Source organism: Podarcis gaigeae (assembly GCF_964106915.1).
Source record: "Podarcis gaigeae genome assembly, chromosome: 4".
In the NCBI taxonomy this organism is placed as follows: Eukaryota; Metazoa; Chordata; class Lepidosauria; order Squamata; family Lacertidae; genus Podarcis; species Podarcis gaigeae.
The window spans coordinates 86,370,403-86,394,253 of NC_139677.1; positions in this window are offsets into that span (position 1 = coordinate 86,370,403).

Here is a 23,851-nt window from a genome sequence, read left to right on the forward strand (position 1 = left end):
CTAGGGGCACAGTCACCCCACACATTTAAAGAACTATTATTCATTAATGACCCCCCCCCCCCAAAAAAAAATAATTCTGGGAGTTCTGGTTTGCTGAGGTTGCAAAGTGTCAGGAGTTCAGCCTACACTGAAGTAGGACCCTGGAAGAGACACATGCCCGACTGGCATGTTCTCTCCCTCCTGGTCGATCGTTTGGGAGCTTCATAAGCTTTCTTCAGGCCACACATCACAGTGACCGATGCCAGCCGACATTGGCACACTTAGGGATCCGCAGAGTTTGTGCATCATGCACATAACAGACCTCAGCAACTCAGCATTTTGGCTAATCTACTTTATTTACATATAAACACACACGGAGCACTGCAACATGGCTCCCTCTCTGGGAGTCTTCTCTTCTCATAAGGTGGCCAAAGTACTGGAGCCTCAGCTTCACGATCTGTCCTTCCAGTGAGCCCTCAGGGTTGATTTCCTTCAGAATGGAGAAGTTTGATCTTCTTGCAGTCCATGGGATTCTCAAGAGTCTCCTCCAGCACCATAATTCAAAAGCATCGATTCTTCGGTGATCAGCCTTCTTTATGGTCCAGCTCTCACTTACATACATCACTACTGGGAAAACCACAGCTATTCCCCTTACATAGCTACAATTCTCAGGGTTCCCTCTGAAGAGGTATGGATTGTTAAACCATTCTGGGAATTTTTGCTCTGTGAGGGGAATAGGGGTCTCCTAATCACTCTCGGCACCTTTAACTGCTCCCAGAATCCTTTGAGGGAAGCCATGACTGTTCTAAGTGGCATCACGGTGCTTGAAATATAGGGCGCAAATGCGGCCTAGGAGTTCCACCCCAGCAGGCTCAGTCTGGCCTCAGCCAGTACCCTCCTGCCTTCTTCCTTACGAGCCATAGTGGTCAATTGGGCAGAGCTGCACTGCCTTTGTGGCTTCCCAGGGACAGGGTCGCTGCCGGTTACCAAGAGGGAGTTTTGGATTGGCTCAGCTGTTGTGCCCACCCTGCAAGGACCTCCATGCTGCCTCTGCCTGCAGCCCCAGGATTAGGAAGCCAGGCCAGGAGTGCAGGCCCACCTCTCCCCTGCTCACTGCTATTGCTCACAAACAGTCCAGGAGATGCATAGGCTTGGGGTTTTACTGTCCCAAATCCAGGACACCCACCCCACATCATGCCATTTTGTCACAGCCACCATGAGGCAGGTTAGGCTGAGAGGCAGTGACAGGCCCTGGGCCACACAGGGAGCTTCCCAGTCGAGTGGGGATTTGAACCTTGGTTTCCCGGGTTCTAACCTGACACTCTTAACCACAACAATGCAGCAGCAGCAGCTCACCGTTATTAATAATGGCAGGCAGAATTAGACTGTGGTCATTATAATTCCCCAGTCAGTTTTGAGCATTCATGGAGTGCATTTGCATTTCCAGTATCAATCTCAGATTACTTTTATAATTTTCTGCTTTGCTTGTTGGAAAGCTTAGAGATTAGTTTTTGGATTAATTTCCTTCCACTCATTTGCCTCTTTCTCTCGCCATGACAAACATTTGCAGGATGGCAAATTTGACAGATCCGTCTGTAGGGGAAAAGTTTGTCAATGGGACAGGGTCCAAATTAATGCAGTGAAAACCAGGCTGGTACAAGAGAGCTCACCAAGGTTATGCTGCTGCAGCTGCAACACATGCATATATTAACCACTATTATGTTAAAAGGAGTGTGTTAGAAAAACTGGAGAAAAGCAATCAATGGCTAAATTGACAATACAGTGGTACCTCGGGTTACAGACATTTCAGGTTACAGACTCCACTAACCCAAAAATAGTACCTCGGGTTAAGAACTTTACCTCAGGATGAGAACAGAAATCGCACGGCAGCAGCAGGAGGCCCCATTAGTTAAAGTGGTGCCTCAGGTTAAGAACAGTTCCAGGTTAAGAACGGACCTCCAGAACGAATTACGGTAAGTTCTTAACCTGAGGTACCACTGTATTGCCTTTTTTATATTGCCTATTTAATCCCAGTGTATCCAGCAGACATGAATCTAATGCAAAGAGAAAAGTTTGGCACTTTAAATAACAGGCTGCTATTAACTTCCAGCTATATTATATCCTGGGACGCAGGTGGCGCTGTGGGTTAAAGCCTCAGCGCCTAGGACTTGCCGATCGAAAGGTCGGCGGTTCGAATCCCTGCGGCGGGGTGCGCTCCCGCTGCTCGGTCCCAGCGCCTGCCAACCTAGCAGTTCGAAAGCACCTCCGGGTGCAAGTAGATAAATAGGGACCGCTTACCAGCGGGAAGGTAAACGGCGTTTCCGTGTGTGGCTCTGGCTCGCCAGAGCAGCGATGTCACGCTGGCCACGTGACCCGGAAGTGTCTCTGGACAGCGCTGGCCCCTGGCCTCTTAAGTGAGATGGGCGCACAACCCCAGAGTCTGTCAAGACTGGCCCGTACGGGCAGGGGTACCTTTACCTTTACCTTTTATATTATATCCTAGTGAACTTTCCTTAAAAGTGACAAATGCAAGCTTATCCCATTCAAACACTGTACTTCCTCATTTTCCCTTTAATTCTATCCACTTAGATGAATGATTATTGCCTAGCAGTGCAATCTTCCACATGACTAGCCAGGAAGAAGTCCAATCCAATGAACTTGGTGGGGCCTGCTCCCAGGAACAGGAGTATAAATTTTGTGGGCTTGTGGTTTCCACTCCCATAACAGGTGTGCTGGAACTGTTTTCAGGAGAATCGCTCAGGACTATCTAAGGTGGGTGGCAGTGTTCTCTAACTGTAGCTCTCCTTGTTGAACCCATCATAGAATCTTAGAGTTGGAAGGAGGGTCATCCAGACCAACCCCCTGAAATGCAGGAATCTCAGCTGAAGCATCCATGACAGGTGGCCATCCAACCTCTGCTTAAAAACCTCCAAGGAAGGAGAGTCCACCACCTCTCATGGGAGTCTGGTCCACTGCTGAACAGCTCTTACTGTCAGAAAGTTTTTCTGAATGTTTAGTCGGAATCTCCTTTGCAGAGAGATATCATTGGCCTATCAGAGCCGTCAGACACTGAACTGGCCAAGGGGTGTAGCTCAGTGGAAAAGGTCTCAGGTTCAATCTCGTATCTCCAGGTAGAGCTGGGAGAGATCTCCATCTGAAACCCTGGAGAGCTGCTGCCAGTCATTGTGGGTGTCGAGGGTGCTCCCTAGCCAAAGGAATGCACATAGCAGAGCCTCTTTAATTGTCAAAGCTGGCACTTAGTCATTTCCACGGCAACAAATTCCCATGTATACCAGTCTAGCATCTAGGCTGCTTTCCCAAAGTCTGCACTCCATGGAGCAGTTTCAAGAACAGGGACCACTCTCCTTCTCTAATAGTTTACGAACCTTCCCCCGAGGGGCTGCACACATGCAGCCAGAGACTACGCCCGCATGGAAGTTGCCTCTGCTCTTCCCTCTTCAGTCCCCTCCTGGTTCTGGGAGACAGAGGTAAAGGAGAGACCTGATGTGAGAGACTCTTCCTCAGTGGCGTAGCGTGGGTTGTCAGCACCCGGGGCAAGGCAAGTAATTTGCACCCCCTAACCCGTGGATTTGCGCCCCCTAACCCGTGGATTTGCACCCCCTAACCCTAACCCCCAGATGTTGCGCCCGGTACGGCTGGCCCCCCCTGCACCCCCCACGCTACGCCACTGCTCTTCCTCTTCTTCCAACCAATCCTGTGCTCAACCCTCCAGCTCTGCAGCTTCCCTTGGCTCCCATTCTTGCCACAAATCCGAGTCAGACTCCAGCCCCTTTTCCCTCGGGGCACATTCACCAGTGTCTTGCTAGTCTCTGATAGTGGGCGATACTGAGCTCAATGAACCAATGGTCTGAGTTGGTGGAAAGGCAGCTTCCAATGTTCATATGATCATCCTTCACTTTCAGTTTCTGAGGGAAGAAGCAATCATTTTGGTACACTTCTCCCCAAAGATTCTAGAATATGCACTTTGGAAACAAACATAGCAGCACTACTTTCCTCTGGGTCACATTAGTCACATGGGTAATACCACCCAATCATGTAAGAGTGGGAAACTCAGGCCCTAGGACAAAATGCATCTCCAGGCCTCTCTACATAGACCTTGGGATTTCCCCTTCTTGTGTAGTGAGTTGAATAGGATCCAAAATGCAGCAGTCTGAATGGTCCTAGAACAATAGGATCCAAAATGCAGCAGTCTGATTGGTCCTAGAACAATGCAGCAGTATGATTGGTCCTCAGGAGCCACCCAATCCAGCTCCAGATGGAAGTGAGTCCACAACCTGATTGGCCTACAGGAGAATCCCGGAATTAGCCAATCACGTGCAGCCCATTGTGTAAATAATGTATATAAAGCAGATATTTTGGGGGAACATTCATTCCTCCTCACCACTATGAGCTGAATAAAGAGCATGAAATCCACTCTCAACTCCGAGTATATTTCACCCCTAGTCCCTGGCTCCTCACCAGTGAAGTGTGCAGTTCTATAGCCCTTTCCCTGGCATGAACTTAATCCAGCTGAATTTGCAGCATTCCACTAAAGGCCTTTTCTCCTGTCCTTGCAGCTTGGTTAGTTTATTAATGCCTGGTGCTCCTGTAGCTGACATTTTAAAATAGCACAGACATCTGCTTTCAATAGATGGGTGAGCTCTTCAGTGTCAGAGGGCGCAGCTATCTTCCAAAAATGAAAAGGTGTCTTTTGTCAGCCCACAATATATTACGGTGACATAAGGGTCATACTAAAACTTCATCAGCCGTGAACAATTCCAGGGAACTGGATGAATGCAGCGTGACAATGCTTTCCCCACAAGCCAATCAACCAAATAAGCAGAGGCATAGATTTCCTCACCTAAAACGGTTGCTTTCGGTGACTTAACAACCGACATTTTCAAGCATAACAATTTTAGCTGTCTTAGCTTCCATCACCTCATGGCACTTGAGGTTTCCAAATTATATTGTCCCATGTAAAGTGGGTGACCTACTCAGCTTCCAGAGTCTCTGGGGGACGTTAATGGTAGAGGCAAGTGATGGCTTGCATCCAATGCAGTGTTACATCACAACACAAGAATTTTAGCCTGTGCAGTCAGACTCCCCCCCCCCTCGTGGGCCCTCCCTGTGCCTACCCAAATCTGCTCTAGTGTGCTTGGGGAAAGCCCAGAACACATGGGGGGGTGCAGGAGGGTGGGGAGATGGTGGAAACCCCATTAAAGCTGCAGTGGATACAATCCAGTGAATGCAATTTTTTATTCTTGACTGCATCCAAGAGCTTTTGAAATTTCGCATTGCATATGATGTTGATCACTTACCTGCATACAGTGGTACCTCTGGTTAAGTACTTAATTCGTTCCGGAGGTCCGTCCTTAACCTGAAACTGTTCTTAACCTGAAGCACCACTTTAGCTAATGAGGCGTCCTGCTGCTGCCGCGCGGCCGGAGCACGATTTCTGTTCTCATCCTGAAGCAAAGTTCTTAACCCAAAGCCCTATTTCTGGGTCTGTAACCTGAAGCGTATGTAACCTGAGGTATCACTGTACTACTATTTAAATATGCATATGGGACTTACATACAAACATGCAGAAACTACCAAACCCGATGTTTCTGGTGTGTTTGTGTTCCACCCTAGAAAACTACCTGCTTTCCTTTTTAAAACCTGCAAGCTAATCCTCATGCCACCTGATAGCCTGTTTGCAAAGATCCAAAAGCTTCAAAAGATTCATGAAGTGTATATCTTGTTGGTCTTTGGTTGTTCCCCCCTCAGAAGGTTCTCCTAGCCCCTACGTCTGAGGCATCAAAATGGCATCGCTCAAAATCCTTATCAACCAGAATCCATAATCCAACATGGTTGGCTATCTGAATATTTTGTCTCACATCTGAGCTTCCTTGGCTTCTGATATTCAGCAGCTAGCTAAGACGTAGGATCTGCAAGATACGAAATTATTCTCCAACAAGAAAAGAAGCAATTGCATTGCCCTCTAACTGGGAGTAGGCTTTGAAAGTTGGGGAAGTGATAGGAATTTCTGACACATCGCCAGGGTTTTGTTTTTTATTCTGGCACTTGAAAATAGGGTTGCCATATTTTGAATTGCAAAAAAGAGAGGATACATTTGCCGGCTTCTACTTTTAACTATGGTTCGCTATGACAACTCTACCCATGAAAAAAATGATGTGTCCTGGGAAAAGAGGACATATGGCAACCCAGATTCAGGTAGGTAGCTAGCTGTGTTGGTCTGACACAGTCAAAATAAAGAAAAAAATTGTCCAGTAGCACCTTAGAGACCAACTAAGTTTGTTCTGGGTATAAGCTTTCGTGTGCATGCACACTTCTTCAGGGGTGTGTGTTCCTGTAACATTTCTAGATTCCCTATTTGTAACGACGCAATCCTAAATTAATCACAACTGAGACATCCTTCGGGTTTTCAAAGGCCAAAGGGGGGAGGGGCAGAGAGAATGCAAATTCCTCTTAGTGATCATAAGCAATATTGCTTTTTAATACTGCGATTAATATCTTCTCTATTGATGAATTGCTTCTGACACTTGCAATTAAAACAGAAGATTCAGTCATTAGAGGCAATCAATCTGAATATGCACCTTTAAAAAAAAGAAAGAATTAGATTGCATTGAACTTTGGGTATTAGACCAGCCAAACCTTGTATCCTCTTCGTATCACTTGGTTTCATTAAGGACTATCTGGATTATGAGGCTGTAATGCAATATATAATTTGCTTTTAATGTGTGTGAAGCCCTAGAGCCTGCAAATGAAATAAGAACCAGACGCTTGTCCCATGTAAAAAATAAACCAAACAAGACTTTTCTACCATTATTACCATATATATTCAATTGGGTGGAATGATGCCAAGCATGCATATCAGATCAATTCGAACTAATGGTTAGGCAATTGAACTTGGGGTCAAATGCCACATCAGCTTTGGGCCTGATAGAATGGCTTCAGAGCAAAGCATGGAAATTAGATGTGCATATTATTTTTTTACAGATTATATGTATTCCAATTCAGCCTTCCCTTTAACGCTGGGGTTGAGGAACCAATGGCAAGGAAGCTCTCCTCTGTCTGGCCCTTAGGACTATCCCCTATGCCCTGCCATACACTTGCTCCCAAGGCCATATGATTTGGCTTCATACCGTTCTTGAGTGTTCCTTGCTTGATGGAAATGTATCGCTGAACTCTGATAATGATGCTTGCTTGCTTGCTTGCTTGGATGGAAGATAGAGGCATGTGTGTAGAAACTATTTTAGATATTAATGTTGAACAGCTTAAAGCAATAGGATGCATACAAAACTAACTCCTATTGGAATTAAAAGTGTCTGGACCCACCAATATGATTCAAAAGCTTTAATTACAGAACTTGTTCCAAAAACAGATGCAAAGAAGAGAAGAGAATGATACATCCAAACAGTTGTATTACATCAGCACAGGTTCCTATCTTCTTACTAATTTGAAATAACTCCAAACAGACCTAAAATCAGAAATCTGCCTCTCTCCATGCAGCCTCCATTAGCCTGGAGCTGCTTTCTCTTCAGGGGAGTCCTCATTAGCACATCCTTTATTTCTCTGTAGCTTCCAGAGAAAAACTCAAACATCAACTCCCCAAAATGGTGTTTTGCAATTGATACCTCTCTTGCATGCGTGACACCTCCCTTCTTCCAGTCCCCCCCCCCTTTGCATCTCAGTACAATGCCAGAAAGAAGGCCGATCACTGAAGAATTGATGCTTTTGAATTATGGTGCTGGAGGAGACTCTTGAGAGTCCCATGGACTGCAAGAAGATCAAACCTATCCATTCTTAAGGAAATCAGCCCTGAGTGCTCACTGAGTGCTCAGATCATGAAGCTGAGGCTCCAATACTTTGGCCACCTCATGAGAAGAGAAGACTCCCTGGAAAAGACCCTGATGTTGGGAAAGATGGAGGGCACAAGGAGAAGGGGACAACAGAGGACAAGATGGTTGGATAGTGTTCTTGAAGCTACCAGCATGAGTTTGACCAAACTGCGGGAGGCAGTGGAAGACAGGAGTGCCTGGCATGCTCTGGTCCATGGGGTCATGAAGAGTCGGGCACGACTAAACAACAACAACACAATGCCAGAAGATGGAGAAAGTCAACTGGCTTGTTTTCCAGGAGTGTGTTCCATCGCAACTTCAAAGTAATCAATCTGATACCGAACAAACTTATTTTAGGTATATTTGGAGTGGGAAGAGAGGGCCGTTCCCCAAGGGGAGACATTTCACACCCCACAACATCCCAGTCTCGTCCCGGACTTTCTCATGGCCAGTAATTTGCCCCAGTCGTTCATTGCGGTCCCAAAGGTACAAACAAACAGTATTGCTGCCTTCATTGAGAGACCTGCCTCTGTAAAGCTTGGGTTACGAATGAGACTCCCAAATCACTTGTCTGCAGCAGATGGCTGCAACAGATGCCTCAATGGAGGCTGTGTTTAAATCTGGCAAAACAGCATCTAAAATGTAGGTTTGTTAAAAATGTAAAATGTGACTCAGGCATGCTCAAAATATGATATATTTACAACACAGTGTTGAGAAAGGAGGTAATTTTGAACGCCAAATTGAGCTCCATAAAGAATAATATTATACACATATACCGTAATGTATGTACTTAGGGAGGTTTTTTAAAAAAATAAAAAACCCTATCTTTTAATAATCATGTTTAAGGACAGGAAGGAAACCCTTCACTCTGTATTACTACCTTTTGAATCTGTTTCAGTCATTTTCAGCACACTTTGTCCTAGTTTAGACAAACACTTCGAATGCTACAGCTCCACATTTTTCGAACAGTTGGACATGAAAACTGTTTGGGAAACAGAAGCGATATCTTGATATATATTTTTTTTAAAAAAGTGCAGGCACACACAGCCGTTGAACATTTGTGGAGAACTTTTAGCCCACAATTTGTTTTGGCCGTATGTGTGTGTGTGTGTGTAAAGGTTTGATTATGTGTGGAGAGATTTTAGCAACTTTCCCCCAGGTGTGGCGGGTAGGCAATGGAATTCACATCTTCAGGAGGGGGCCTTTTCTGCCCCCTCAATATTGGGGGGGGGGGCTTGGCTCCTGTTATGTACTGAGCTGAATCCTAGAACAATAGGATCCAGAATGCAGCAGTCTGATTGGTCCACAGGAGCCACCCAATCCAGCTTCAGGTAGAAGTGAATCCGCAACCTGATTGGCTTGCAGGAGCAGCCAATCAGGCTTCTGGAGGAAGTGAATCCACAACTTGATTGGCCTACAGGAGCAGCCCGGAATTAGCCAATCACAAGGGGCCCATTGTGTAAGTAAAGTATACATAGCTAGATGTTTTGGGAAAAGTTTCATTCATTGCTACTACGAGCTGAATAAAGAGCATGAAATTCACACTCGACTCCAAGTATATTTTAGCTCCCTGCCTAAAAATATTGTGGGGGTCAAGGCATCCATAGCCCTGTGGCGATGGCTCCTATGCACCAAACCTATTCTCTAAGAGACCTGACACATTGGAGAGAAGCTTGGTGTGTATTTTAGGGGCACTTACACAGAGGATCCCTGGGTTCTGTAAAGCGCCACTTTCAAACAAGTGGTTCTCTGCATCGAAAGACCTCCCTCCCCAGGTTATCATGAGATTCTCTCTCTAAGCAGCATAGCTTTTCAGGACTGCAAGCAAGAGGAGAGTGAGAATTAATGTGTTGCCTTAGATAACACTGCCCCATTCTGGGTAGATGTGCAAACATCTTAGCAGGGAAACAGCTCCACGTCCGGCCATCTGGATATGAATTTATGTTGGAAGATAGATCTTGGGGGAGTTTCATGCCCTGTCCTTTTGACATATTCCACATTTTGTGATGTTCCCAGGGTTTGTGTACACTGTTTCAAGTTAGAATGATAGCAAACTCCCCTTCCCTAACATTAAAGAGATGAGAACCATGTTGTTTTGTGAGTTGGGGGGGGGGATTTACTTGAAAATGCCAATAAAGATGTGACACAGACCTTTATCTCAGAATCCTCTTCTGGTGGCAGGAAGCTGGTTCCATTTAGCACAAATTCCATTCTGATTTCTGCAGAACAAGCCCCTGTTTCAGGCAGAAGGGCAAGAAAAAATTGTTTCCCACCCTCACCTTGACCCTAATGGCAAAATCTGTGCGGAATTGAGGAGAAAAGCCACAGCTCAGTAGTAGAGCATCTGCTTTGCACACAGAAGGTCCTAGGTTCAATAATAATAACAACAACAATAATAAAATTTTATTTATATCCCACCCTCCCCAGCCAAAGCCGGGCTCAGAGTGGCTAACAACAGTAAAATAATACAACATTCTAAAACCATTTCATTATAAAATTAATTTAAATCAAATTAATGGCAACCATTGGGCTAGAGTTCTGTGAGGATTGCCACAGGAGGGGGTCAGGCTGTGCCCTGGCTAAAGGCCTGGTAGAACAGCTCTGTCTTGCAGGCCCTGCGGAAAGGTGTCAGCTCCCACAGGGCCCTAGTCTCTTGTGACAGAGCGTTCCACCAGATCGGAGCCACAGCCGAAAAAGCCCTGGCTCTGGTTGAGGCCAGCCTAACCTCCCTGTGGCCCAGGATCTCCAAGATGTTTTTGTTTGAAGACCGTAAGTTCCTCTGTGGGACATACCAGGAGAGGCGGTGCCATAGGTACGAGGGTCCTAGGCTGTATAGGGCTTTAAAGGTTAAAACCAGCACCTTAAACATGATCCTGTACTCTACTGGGAGCCAGTGCAGCTGGTATAGCAACGAGTGAATGTGATCTTGCAGCAAGGACCCCTTAAGGAGTCTCGCTGCGGCATTCTGCACCCGCTGGAGTTTCTTCTGGTAGGGCTGTGAGAAAACTGTGTCTGAAACTGTGCCTGGACTGCTGCTGTCAATCAGTGTGTAAGGTAAAAAAGTAAAGGACCCCTGGACAGTTAAGTGCAGTCAAAGGTGACTGTGGGGTGCGATGCTCATCTCGCTTTCAGAGGAAGCCACTGTTTGTTCGCAGACAGCTTTCTGGGTCACGTGACCAGCATGACTAACCCGCTTCTGGAGCAACAGAACACCATGATGTAAGCCAGAGCACACGGAAACGCCATTTACCTTCTTGCCACAGCAGTACAGAGGACTCTTGGGTTGTGAACATGATCCGTGTGGGATGCACCTTCGCAACCCACAGCATTCGCAACCCACAGTGGCACGTCTGCACACGTGCAGGTTGTGATTCGGTGCTTCTGCGCATGTGCAAAGCACGATTTAGCGCTTCTGTGCATGCATGGCCGCCAAAACCTAGAAGTAACCCGTTCTGGTACTTCCGGGTTTCGGCGGTCTGTAACCTAAAGTGTCTGTAACCCAAGGTATGACTGTACCTATTTATCTACTTGCACTGGCATGCTTTCAAACTGCTAGGTTGGCAAGAGCTGGGACAGAGCAACGGATTCAAACCGCTGACCTTCTGATCGGCAAGCCCAAGAGGCTCAGTGGTTTAGACCACAGCACCACTCACTCCCTTACAATCAATGTGTAGATAATACTGAGCTAGATGGAGCAATATTCTGACTCAGCAGAAGACAGCTTCCTTTGTTGTTGGCGTCCATCCATCTCGAAAGTGGGCTGCACCACCAGTCATGGAGGAAAAAGAAGATGTGCAGAATCTCACAGATATGCCCTAAATATTTTAATAATATCAGGCATAACATATCTCCCGACTTCAACATCTCATCCATGTAATGAGAATCTTCAGCTCTGCCTAGAAAATATTCAAACAAAGGGTTTTTTTTTAAAAAACAGAAGCTTTTTTACTGGGAATATTAGAGCCAGATATTGCAAAGGAAAATAAGAGAATTTTTCTTTATGCGACAGCAGCAGCAAGAATTCTAATTGCCAAAAAATGGAAAAATGAAACAATCCCAACAACAACAACAAAAAGAATGTCAAGATAAACTATTTGATTATTTAGAATTGGCTAAACTGTCAGAGGCAATTAGAGACCAATCCAAACGAAAATTTCAAAAAGAATGGGGGAAATATAGTGAATACCTGAAAAAGCAGTGCCCTCAAATTAATACTTGGACTTGTCAGGACTAATTTCCACAAAATAAGATATGGTGTAAAAATGTAAGTTATAGAGGAAAAATAGAGAAGAGGAATTGAGAAAGAAACAGTTTATTAAATACAGTGGTACCTCGCATTATGGACAGGATCCGTTCCAGAGGCATGCCTGTAACGGGAAATACCCGTAAGTTGAAGCGCTGTGTCTGCGCAGGCGCGCGACGTGATTTGGAACTTCTGCGCATGTGCAAAGCATGGTTTAGTGCTTCTGCGCATGCATAAGTGGCAAAACCTGGAAGTAACCCGTTCCAGTACTTCTGGGTTGCCGCGGGACGTAATGCGAAAAGATGCAACAGGAAGCCGACGCAACACAAGGAATGACTGTATACAACCGGACCCGCATTGAGGGGGAAGGAAGTCAAATAGAAATGAATAAGAATTAAAATAGGGGTGTATGTGTATTGTTTGTTCCATATGTGTAGCTATATCTTTTTGTATGCTTGTCTGGTGAGTGACGTCTGTGTTGGTGTTGGTATAATAAGTTAATAAAAGCATTAAAAATAAATTAAAAAAGAGAATCTTCAGCTTTCCCTAAACTAGTCTTTAAAAAGATAACAGGTCTTTTCAAGACTACCACATAAAACGGAACAGAAAGGCTGCCGTGCGACTCTGATTGAAGATCCCAAGCCATTTACATTGTGCCAATTGTGCCAAAGTCACTGTAAATCCTATTGGATGACACTAAGCTTGCTCCAATGTGACAATGGTGAGGAAATGCAGTCTGCCAGAGTGTAAATTGCTGCTGGAATGGTGACAGCCAGCTTTCTGCAACCTGTGTATTCCCTGTGGCAGCAGCCTCTATATACAGACCTGGCAGAAGTGAGGCATGATTTCTTGGCACACACTTGAAAGGAAGACTGGAGAAATTGAGTAATCCTATAGGGACAAGCAAGGAAAGGGCAGGGCTGTATGATTGTGCTAATCAGGTTTAGCCAGTAAAATTGTGCACTGTCCAGATTCTGACAGTATCTAGGAATGGGTGAATCTGTCAATTTCAGCTTCTCATTTTCAAAATCTCCACATTTCCACATCAACCTGCAATTCTTTAAAAAGTCCTCATGAATATTCATCAGCATTCTCCTGATATACACATGTTTGTATGCACTTTCCCCTTCTATATACATTTTTGCAAAGTACCCCCCCACACACCACAATGCATTTTTACATATTCTTTTCACTAGTGCATGCCTTTGCATGCACACGTTAACATTGTACGGTGGTACCTCGGGTTACATACGCTTCAGGTTACAGACTCCACTAACCCAGAAATAGTACCTCGGGTTAAGAACTTTGCTTCAGGATGAGAACAGAAATCGTGCTCCGGTGGCATGGTGGCAGCGGGAGGCCCCATTAGCTAAAGTGGTGCTTCAGGTTAAGAACAGTTTCAGGTTAAGAACAGACCTCTGGAACGAATTAAGTACTTAACCCAAGGTACCACTGTATATTCATTTTCTGCAAAATTCAGAAAAGTGTGAATTTTGAAGGATGTGTTGGTTTTGCCTTTAAATGTGAACTGAACCAAATTTCTCCCCCACCCAAAGCTCTACCAATAACCCTCAAATAGCTGAGACTCCTGCATTGCAGAGGTTTGGACTTGATGACTCTTGGAGTCCCTTCTAACGCTACAATGCTACAATGCTATGATTCTATTCCTTCTAGGAATCTGCTGTTGACTCACCAGATCATAGAAGGGATAGAATCATAGAGTTGGAAGGGAACCTCAGGATAATCTGGATCAGCCCCCTGCAATGCAGGAATATGTAGCTGTACCATACAGCTGCAAACTTGGCAATATCATCACCATGCTCTAACCAACTGAGCTATCCAGTCTTCAATGATTCGGTTCTACTTCTTATCCATAGCCTTTCAGCCTGACTCTTCCACTGATCTCCTGATTCCAGCTTTGACCCGCATGCCTAAATGATCTACCCAGCCTCGCCCTGCTCTGAGGCTTGCTCCCTGAGACTTGACAACCATAATGGCAGTTTGCCTGTTACAAGCTGTTAACCTTGCTATGGATGTTGCCGGCTGCCCACTTCTGAGTAAGTGTCTGTGCTATTTCCCTTTCATTCGTAAAGTGCATCGGACAGTAAACACAGCTGTGGCTATTTGACAAGGCATTATTCACAGTGTAAAGGCCTTCTCCAGTCTAGTGGAATAATATTAATGATCAAGATTACATGCCAAACATGGCAAATTCAAGAAGAAGAAATTCATTGAGAAACCAGACCCACATTTGCCTAGTTGTCTCTGATCACGTGGTTTGCTCAACTATTGACAGTGTAAAACATGAATGAAAATGCTGCCAGGATGTAGTAGAAATGGAGGTGGATTGCTTAGCTCACTTTTAAGATTATATATTTCTTGCCCCAGTAGTTAATAACTTCCAGGGCTATAATCAAGGTAAAGGATCCCTGGATAGTTAAGTTCAGTCAAAGGTGACTATGGGGTTGCAGCGCTCATCTCACTTTCAGACCAACAGAGCCAGTGTTTGTCCACAGACAGCTTTCCGGGTCATGTGGCCAGCATGACTAAACTGCTTCTGGCGCAACGGAACACCGTGAAGGAAGCCAGAGCGCACGGAAATGCTGTTTACCTTCCCACCACAGTGGTACCTACTTATCTACTTGCACTGGTGCGCTTTCAAACTGCTAGGTTGGCAGGAGCTGGGACAGAGCAATGGGAGCTTACTCCGTCGCTGGAATTTGAACCACCGACCTTTTGATCGGCAAGCCCAAGAGGCTCAGTGGTTTAGACCACAGTGCCACCCGCGTCAATGTAGAGTTTATGGGGACTTAGATTTGAATTTTCTAACAGACAGTAGTGGACTAGATCTAACCTAGTGCCATCCAGATGTTTTGGACTACAAAGCGCATTAGCCTCAGATAGCTGATGAGAGCTGAAGTCCAAAAATCTGTATAGCACCAGGTTGGGGAACAATGGACTGGATGGACAAATAGCCTGACTCATATGATGCTGGATGTTATTATTATTAGCTGTGTTAGTCCTGCATTGCACGGGTTCGACTAGATGACCCTCAGGATCCCTTCCAACTCTACAATTCCATGATTCCACAATTCCATTATTCTATCATCATCATCATCATCATCATCATCATCATCATCATCGTGACCGCCATCATCTCTTTGTTTCTCCATTTTTGTATTATGTACTCTAACATGTGGGATGAGGAATATCTCCCTTCATACCTCAGATTACTGTAGAAAAAATGTAATTGTTTCAGGAAAGCAAGTCACATTTCAAGGACAGAACACAGATTCATTTTGCATCGCATGACCTTACAGATTCCCTATTTAAATGCAAACCCTTTCCCCACATATTTTCCAGCCTGTTACTAAACAGTAACCGAGAAGGAAAACATCACACATTTTCGCTTTTTCACCCTTGACAGAGATCTTGTTAATGAAGAACTTTTCTGGCCAATCCGTTTTACAGATTGTCAGCCCTTAATATGCACAATGACAGACACATGGCATATCTTACAAGGTGACTGTGGCTGCTTCCAGACAGATATTTGTATATATCCCATCACCACTGAGCTACGGAAGAGCCGTGGTTCAGTAGCAGAACATCTCTGAAGCATCTCCAAAAAGGGCTGGGAATGTCCCTAGTCTCAAACCCTGGAGAGCTGTTGCCAGTCTGTGTAGACAATACTGAACCAGATTGGCCAACAAATCTTATTCAGAATAAGGCAGCTTCTTATGTTCCTGCGTTTTCTGCTTCTCCAGTGGTCCTGTTTGGAGTCACCAGGGTCCAGACCTTAGCCTCAATGAGACCCCCTTTGAAAAACACAAGGAGTGTGATCCTGTGGGGGCTTTTAGAACAAATGAGCAACCTAGGGACTCAGTACCCACTGAAGAAAAACAGATGTGCGTGGGAATATGCTAGAGACAACTCTACTGTGCCACAAGTAGAACCAACCATGTCCTTGCATCATTCTCTGGCATTGGCCTAATGTGGTATTCCCCAACCTGTTGACCTCCAGAGATTCTTTGGATGGTAAGTCCCATCAGTATCCAGCATGCCCAATGGTCAGGGATGATGGGAGTTGTAGTCCAGCAACACCCAGAAGACAGTACTAGGTGGGAGAAGGCTGGGTTGATGAAATATGTAACAGTGGCAAACATGCCTTTTCTAACATATACTGGCTTTCTCAGAAAAGCCACACATAGGACAAACAAATTGTATTTCTTCGCCCTGCCCATTTCAACTTGAATTAAATACTGTTTTCCACAGCCATCAGAGTCGAGGGGAGGGAGAACACTTTGCTTAGAGGATATTTATAGCTTTCATTTGTACTATTTTCCAGTTCTCGTTCTCTCTCTCTCTCTCTCTCTCTCTCTCTCTCTCTCTTTCTCCCCGCATCTGCGAAGACAGATGCTTTCATTAATTCGAGTCCCCATTGCCCAAACCTCAGGAGGAGAGAAATATTAAAACAAATAAATTATTAAGTGTTCGCAAAATACCTCTCCCAGATATTAAAAAGGTGGTGACTTTCATCTCTGGCAGTGATCTCAGACTGGCTGCCAGCAAGCAGTGAAGCATGCAGCTCAGCAGAAAAACTGGCTTTGTAAAAATATGGGCCAGCAGAGGAACCATAGACATTAGTGGGAGGCGGGGAGGTGAAGAGGTAGACAAGAGCAACATTTCAAATGGACACATGTTTGGTGAGTCACAGGACTCTGCTCCATCAGAGTGTGGCTTCTGTTGGAAAGCAGTCCAGCTCTAGCAGTCGATGGGGATGTGCTGAATTTTGCATGCACTGTGGACCTACAAGACGCAAAGCTTATGTCATGCCTCCAGTTTCGCTGTAGAACTTGCTTGCACAACAGGTAGTAATGGCTGCTGTGGCGTTTGACCATTCTTTTGAAAATGTCTGTACAGGGGAAAAGAAAGAGTTAATAGGTAGACCAATAGGAAAGCCTGAGGCGGCCTACCTGTTTATAAAAGGGTTTAGCCTGAGGTTTGGTTAGTTGGTTGGTTGGTTGGTTGGTTGGTTGGTTGGGAAAGGCAGTTGGGAAAGCAGTTGGCAGACAGATGGAAATAGAGAGACAGTTAGTGCAGTTGGTTTTTGTGTGAGGGGAGGTAGAAGAGTTAGAGACAGAATAAAACAAGACTAAGAGGGAAAAGGGTAACAGCGTTTCGAATGCATCTAAAGTTTATTTGTGTTTGCAATAAACTACAATCTTCATTGTTAACATAAGAACCTGACTGAGACTAAGTGATTTACCGGGGAAGACCTGGTTGGTGGCAGCGAATTAGTGGTGTACGGGTCAATAGTCCGTGAGACGACCGGGGACTCCATACGAACGCCACAGCTGCCAACTCAGATGGCTTTAAAACAAGATATTCGTGAAGGATAAGGCTATCTAGGGCTCCTCGCCATGTCAATGATGTTATACCCGCAGTGTTGGAGGCAGTATGCCTCTGAAGGCCACCTGCTGGGCATAACAAGTGGGGGAAATGCTGTTGTGCTCAGGTCCTGCTTCTGATCTTGCCACTGAGACATCGGGCTGGCCACTGTGGGCAGCAGAGGTCTGAGAGATGGCCAAGAAACCAGACAGGGCGTCGGGGACTGGACTGAGGAGGAATGGTGAAGACCGGCCCCCTCCTCCTGCACCTCCCAGAGAAGAGGAAGACAGTATAGATTCACAACAGTGGTTTGCAGAAAGTCATGGCTCTAAGTCAGAAGAGGGACAAAGCTGGGAGATAATGGGAGAAGAGGAGGGGTGAGCAGCAGAGCCGGAGCAGCTAGCTGACACACTATCACTAGAAACCATTCCAGACCCTCCTTCTCCTAGGACCCGATGAGCAGTGAAAGTGGTAGAGCAGAAAGCGAATAGGCAAATGGTCTTACGCAGCCACCATAAAGCGAGTGCTGCTGCTGATGACTGAAAGGGAAGGGGAGGAGGCGATTACTTAGAGCAACACCATTATCCAAGAGATGACATTTCTATGTCTCTCTCTGTGAATATTGAATAAAAGACCTTGGTAAGTGTTGAATGGTCTCTTTAAATTTAAAGGTTCATTATTGTTCCACAAGATGTGTATTTCTTTAAGGGCCAGAGCAAATAACGTGACCTAGTTTTACAGCTATGAAACAGTATAGCAGGTGCTGTTAAGTTGTGTTAATTAAGCTATGTCAGCAATTGGGTATAGTATATAAAGAGCAGCACGTAGCTCTCTCAGTACCCTGGTGGTTGGGTCATGCATTGTTGATATATTTAGTGTAAGAGGAATTTTTGTTTTTGTTATTAAAACCTAGCTAAAGTTATTTTGCGTTCCTTGTAATGTGTGGTCTCCCCAGCACACTTTCTGCAGTGCAACTAATCTGCAAATAGCCAACAGTAAGAGCTTCTTGTCTTTCCATTACTGGCAGCCTGCCATGAGGGAGGGGGGTCAGATTCCCTGAAGCCTGATGCAGGGTAATCTGGGTCAAATGGGGGCTCTCTTCCTACTTCTCTAAGGAGACCCCAGCCTCTGGTTCTGGGCAGGGCTGGACCACCCACACTGTGAACCTGACTGGAGTTTTACTGACCTAGCCTCCCCACATGGTTGGAATATTTCCAGCTATGTGAGGTTTCCTTGTGGATAATCAGCTCCTACATAGCTAGGAGGTTTAAAGAGGAGCCCTGTTGCCTGCCTTCTCACCTTCCTCCGACTCAAAGCTGATCCCCACCCCCTTCCCATCTCCTTAACTCCTGTTGAATAATAACTGCTGCTGAGGAATTCTAATAATAGTTATTATTGAATAATAACTGCTGCTGAGGAATTCTAATAGAAGGAATTCTAACCTTACAGTTGCATTTACCCAGACCTAGCTGTGGTTTCCCTGGGAGATGTGGGTTTAAGCTGAATGCTTCGTCAAAAAAGGTAAGTTTTAGAGAGAACTGAGACGTGTTCTTGTTTTTTAATGAATTCACTGAGTGAACAATTATACTGTGTGAAGCTCTTCCTCTTTTTCTGAACCTCTGGCCTGTGAGTGGCTAGTTCTTTCGAAAAGAACTAGCATTTTGGAAAACAGAACCCAGTTAACCTGTACCCAACTTGTAAGAAAGGACTCTGTACCATGTAGAGCAGGAAGAATAATAATAATATATAATAATTTATTAATTATACCCTGCCCATCTGGCTGAGTTTCCCCAGCCACTCTGGGCGTTTCTCAATTGAGTGTTAAAAACAATACAGCATTAAATATTAAAAACTTCCCTAAACAGAGCTGCCTTAAGATGTCTTTTAAAAATAAGATAGCTGCTTATTTCCTTGACATCTGATGGGAGGGCATTCCACAGAGTGGGCACCACTACTGAGAAGGCCCTCTGTCTGGTTCCCTGTAACCTCACTTCTCGCAATGAGGGAACCGCCAGAAGGCCCTCAGCACTGGATCTCAGTGTCCGGGCTGAACAAGGGGGGTGGAGAAGCTCCTTCAGGTATACAGGACTGAGGCCATTTAGGGCTTTATAGGTCAGCACCAACACTCTGAATTGTGCTCGGATTGAAGGGGGGCCCTAACTGCATATGGTTGAACACATTTAGAAGCCACCTCACAACTGGAAAGCCTGATAATGTAGGGGAGGTTTCTAAGTGCATTCAGCTAAAGGCATTTGGGAACCACTTTCTGACCATTCCACTCAGAATGGGAAGGTCAGCTCCACTCTGCAGTTACCGGGGAAACATCCTGCATGTATGGAACAGGTATCTCCATTGTATCTAGCAGGGTTTGCCAACGTGATACTTACAGGTACACCTTTGAAGTTTTTTCCTGGCACCCATGAAAACCTCTGGGCAGCCCTCCACTGCTTCCATGGGCATGAGGCGGGTGAAGGTGGTTGCCTCTTTCTTGGAAAGAATACTGAACTGAAGGAGGAAGTTGGAAAGGTAGCACTCTTTCCTACTTCCTTTTTCAGCTCTCTGTGCTTTCCAAGGCTCAGGTGAATTCTATGGGATTTGATTTTCTTGAAAAAGTCATGTGTGTGCTTTCTCTCTTTCTGACTCTCAGGGATGGGGCTGATCCATTGAAAGAAGTGACCAGAGTGAGTGATGCGCTGACTCTAAAATCCGAAAGAAATGCAGGCCTAAAAGGTTTGGCAACCCCTGAAGGGTTATATTCAGTGGGGGTTTTTTCTAGAAAAATAGGTGCCAGTACTCACCATGAAGCTGTTACAGTGAGTGCCACACTTTTTAACAACAACAAAAGAGGGGTGCCGGTACTGCGTTCCCTTGGGTACCCCCTGAAAGAAAAAGCACTGGTTATATCCCATAGTGTCCCTTCCATTAGCAGAAGGCTCTCTGATCCATGGGATGAGAGCAAGGCGTTTTTTTTGCCAAATCCTTAATTGTAGTCTTTCAAACACCTTGTGAAGACGTGGCTTTTTAATTAGGCTTAGGTTGGATTAAATCATGTTTGTGCTGTCTTAGGTTGTGTTTATTTTAATGACTGCTGGATTTGTTAATTTTCGTTTGATTGTAATGGGTTTACTTTGGAATGTTATTTGCTTCACATGGTGTTGCTGCTTAATCTCTTATCCGCTCCCGGAAGCTTCTTTGAAAAGCAAACTGAGCTAGAAATAAAGAAGTAAAGAACACCCCTTGGCCTTGCAGCACTGCCCACACTGTTCCAAACGGTCCCTCCAGCAGAGGATGCAAAGGGGCTGGAGGAGGGAGGAGGTATCAGCAAATATTGACTCCCTCCTCTTTCTGCTGATCAAAGGCTCAGATGGATCTCCCTTCCATCCACAGGGCACCTGCACCTTTAACAGTTGTTAGAAGAGGAAACTTATTAAAGGTGCAAGAGCTCCTTATATTTTTGGCATTTGGCTACCATATATTCAACCCATAGCACAGATAATTGCCTTGGATCCTATGATAAGTAAACACAAGGAATTTCATAGAAGGAACGTCTCCAGTCTCCTCCACTGCTTGTATCTCTCTTGAACATGAAAGCCTTTTCTGAACAATATGAGATGGGGCATGGAGGGTTGCCATGGGTAGGGTAGGAATGGAAGACTTCATCGCTGTGAGCCGACTATTAGTTTTAATTGTTTCGACGTGTTGCCTGTCCCACACTGTTCACCCATCTCAGGGTAGGCTGCAACAAATCAAAAATACAACAACAAATTAAAAATGCAATAGTGCATTTTAAAAAGATTTTTTTAAATGCACTATTGCAAAAATATGCACTCACAAGATATAGAGGTGGGTTCTGCAAATATACACCTCGGGTGTCAAAGGCCAGGGTAGAGGGGTGTCAGTATTAGAATCTGACAACCAATAAATGAGTGCTGGAAAAGTTATGGAATGGATATGCTAAGCCACCTCATTTCAGCCTGTTCCTCTTTGGCGCTATTTTGTTGGAACAGGCTATATATGTTCAAGGTCCCATCATACTCCATTCGCTGGTGATTTTAGTCCACCTGAAATTACATTAGCATGCACACAATGCACCCCCCCCCAGGATGCCACCTCCTAATATTTCTTACCTATAAAGAGAATTCTGTTTTTGGAGATGACAAGATACTGCCAGGTCTGATCTTCACTGTTATTTATCACAGAGTGCCCTTGGAGTAACCAAGGGGAAAAAAACTCTCAGCAAAAGCATACCCTAGAATATAATGTACTAAATAATATTCTTCAAATGCTTACCATGAGAGAATATGAATGTTGGCTGTCAACACACACCATGAGTATTGTGACAAATAGGTATTTGAATCGAGGTTATTTGGGCATAATTTCAGACCGGCAATCTATGTTCTTTTCATTCCCAGTAAGCACCAGTTTATAAGAATATTGTAGTTCTTTGACAAAGGAAAGATTGATGTTTACAGCATGGGGGAGGGGGACGGCAGCAAAATACAAATAAACCTTTGCAGTTTAAAAGACAGCCCAGCATTTTTGTGGAAAACAAGTCTAGACTGAAATATCTCTCCTGCCCCAGCACAAACAAACCCCAAAGTGTGCTACATTAAAAAGACCAATTTTTCTGAGCCAAATTGACTTTTCCTTTTCAATTTATTTCAAATTGTTTGTTTATTAAATGCCTACAAATTATCTGCAATAATTACTGAACTATCAGTGCAGTGAGAACAGCTTGATGGAAAACCGAATCCTTAATACAATTGAAGCAATTCTTAATAGCAATTGCAGATAATTAGGATCACCAAGCTAGCACAGCATGTTGATGAGTCATTGAAACTAGCTAACCAAAAACTGGAAGAAGAATACTGGGATCCTATTACTGTTTTGCCTTCGATTTAAGTAGTGTGGTATACTTCACACCGAAAGTCAGCTGTGAGATTTTCAAAGGCCTTCCTGAGTTCTTTGTTGTAAACCTCTTTGAGCATGATTTCTCTGTGGCAAATAAAGTGATAAATGAAAATCCTTCCAGACTTTTCCCTCATGAAGGCTCCATGTCTTCAACATCAACACACATCAGACTGCTGCTAAACTCACAGGCAAAATACCAGGCTGCTGAAAAACAGCTATCTGAATCCAGAGCTCCGTTAGGAATATGCAAATCATCCACCCCGTGCCTTAAAATGAAGGCTGGGTGAGAGGGAACGACAGCAAATGCAAGATGAATGAAAACTGAAGATCTTACAATGTTTTACGAACCAAAAGGCATGAACAAGCTGTAGCACAGCCCTTCCAATATGGCACAGTTCCTGCTGATATCTGCAAAAGTGCCAAGAGAAAGGGGCAGCAATCTTCGAAAAGCATTTGCAGCACAACTAGGGACAATGAGGACACTGCTTGAGAGTATGTGGAAAGAATCGATGGCACCCATGGAAGGTCAGTTGAAAGAAATGAATGCCAGATTAGACTCAATGTATGAAATGGCTACACCAACAGCAACAACAACAAAACTGGGGCTTAGCTCATTATAAGGAAATTAAATATTTGCAAGCACCTTGAATTTAGCCTGGAAGCAAATGAAGAACCAGTAGAATACTGGAGTTATATGATCAAATAAAGGGGATGTCATCAACAGCCTAGCTCAGGCATAGGCAAACTCAGCCCTCCAGATGTTTTGGGACTGCAACTCCCATCATCCCTGACCACTAGTCCTGTTAGCTAGGGATGATGGGAGTTGTAGTCCCAAAACATCTAGAGGGCCGAGTTTGCCTATGCCTGGCATAGCTGCTGCATTTATTTCATTTCTACTTTTCTAAAGTATGTGATGAAAGCATACTAGTGATGGTCCCAAGATATGACCGTGGCAAGACCTCCACCAAAGGCCACTGCCAGTATGCCAACAGAACTGGTGCAAAATAATTCAAAGCATAGATAATGTACTCAGGAGGTCTAGTGCACTCCCAAACCACAAACCTTTTTCTTTAAGGAGGAGTGAAATCCAGGAAAGGCTCAGTGCTTATTTCTTGATTGGTGATTCCTCCCGCCAACAGGACTTCCACCTTGTCCAAATTAAGTATCATGTTGTTCGCCCACATTCAGTCACTCACTGATCTCGGTTGATAAAGCCACTTCTGACATCCAGAGGAGGTGGTGTTGCGGGCTGGCTTCCAGCCCCCGTGCGATCAGGGGAATCCTCGGGCCGCGTCATCTCCTGAGCCAGCCAATCGGCTGGCTCGGGGTGTGTGGCTCGCCTCATTCAAGGTGAGCGTGGCCCCGGGATCTCCCTCTTTGACCAGCGCAGCTGTTTGCGTGGTGGTTAGGCATTGGTAGGGGTATTGTTATTTAGATGTGTTTGGAGGGGAGGAGCGCCATCACCTCCCCCAAATATTGAAGGGTA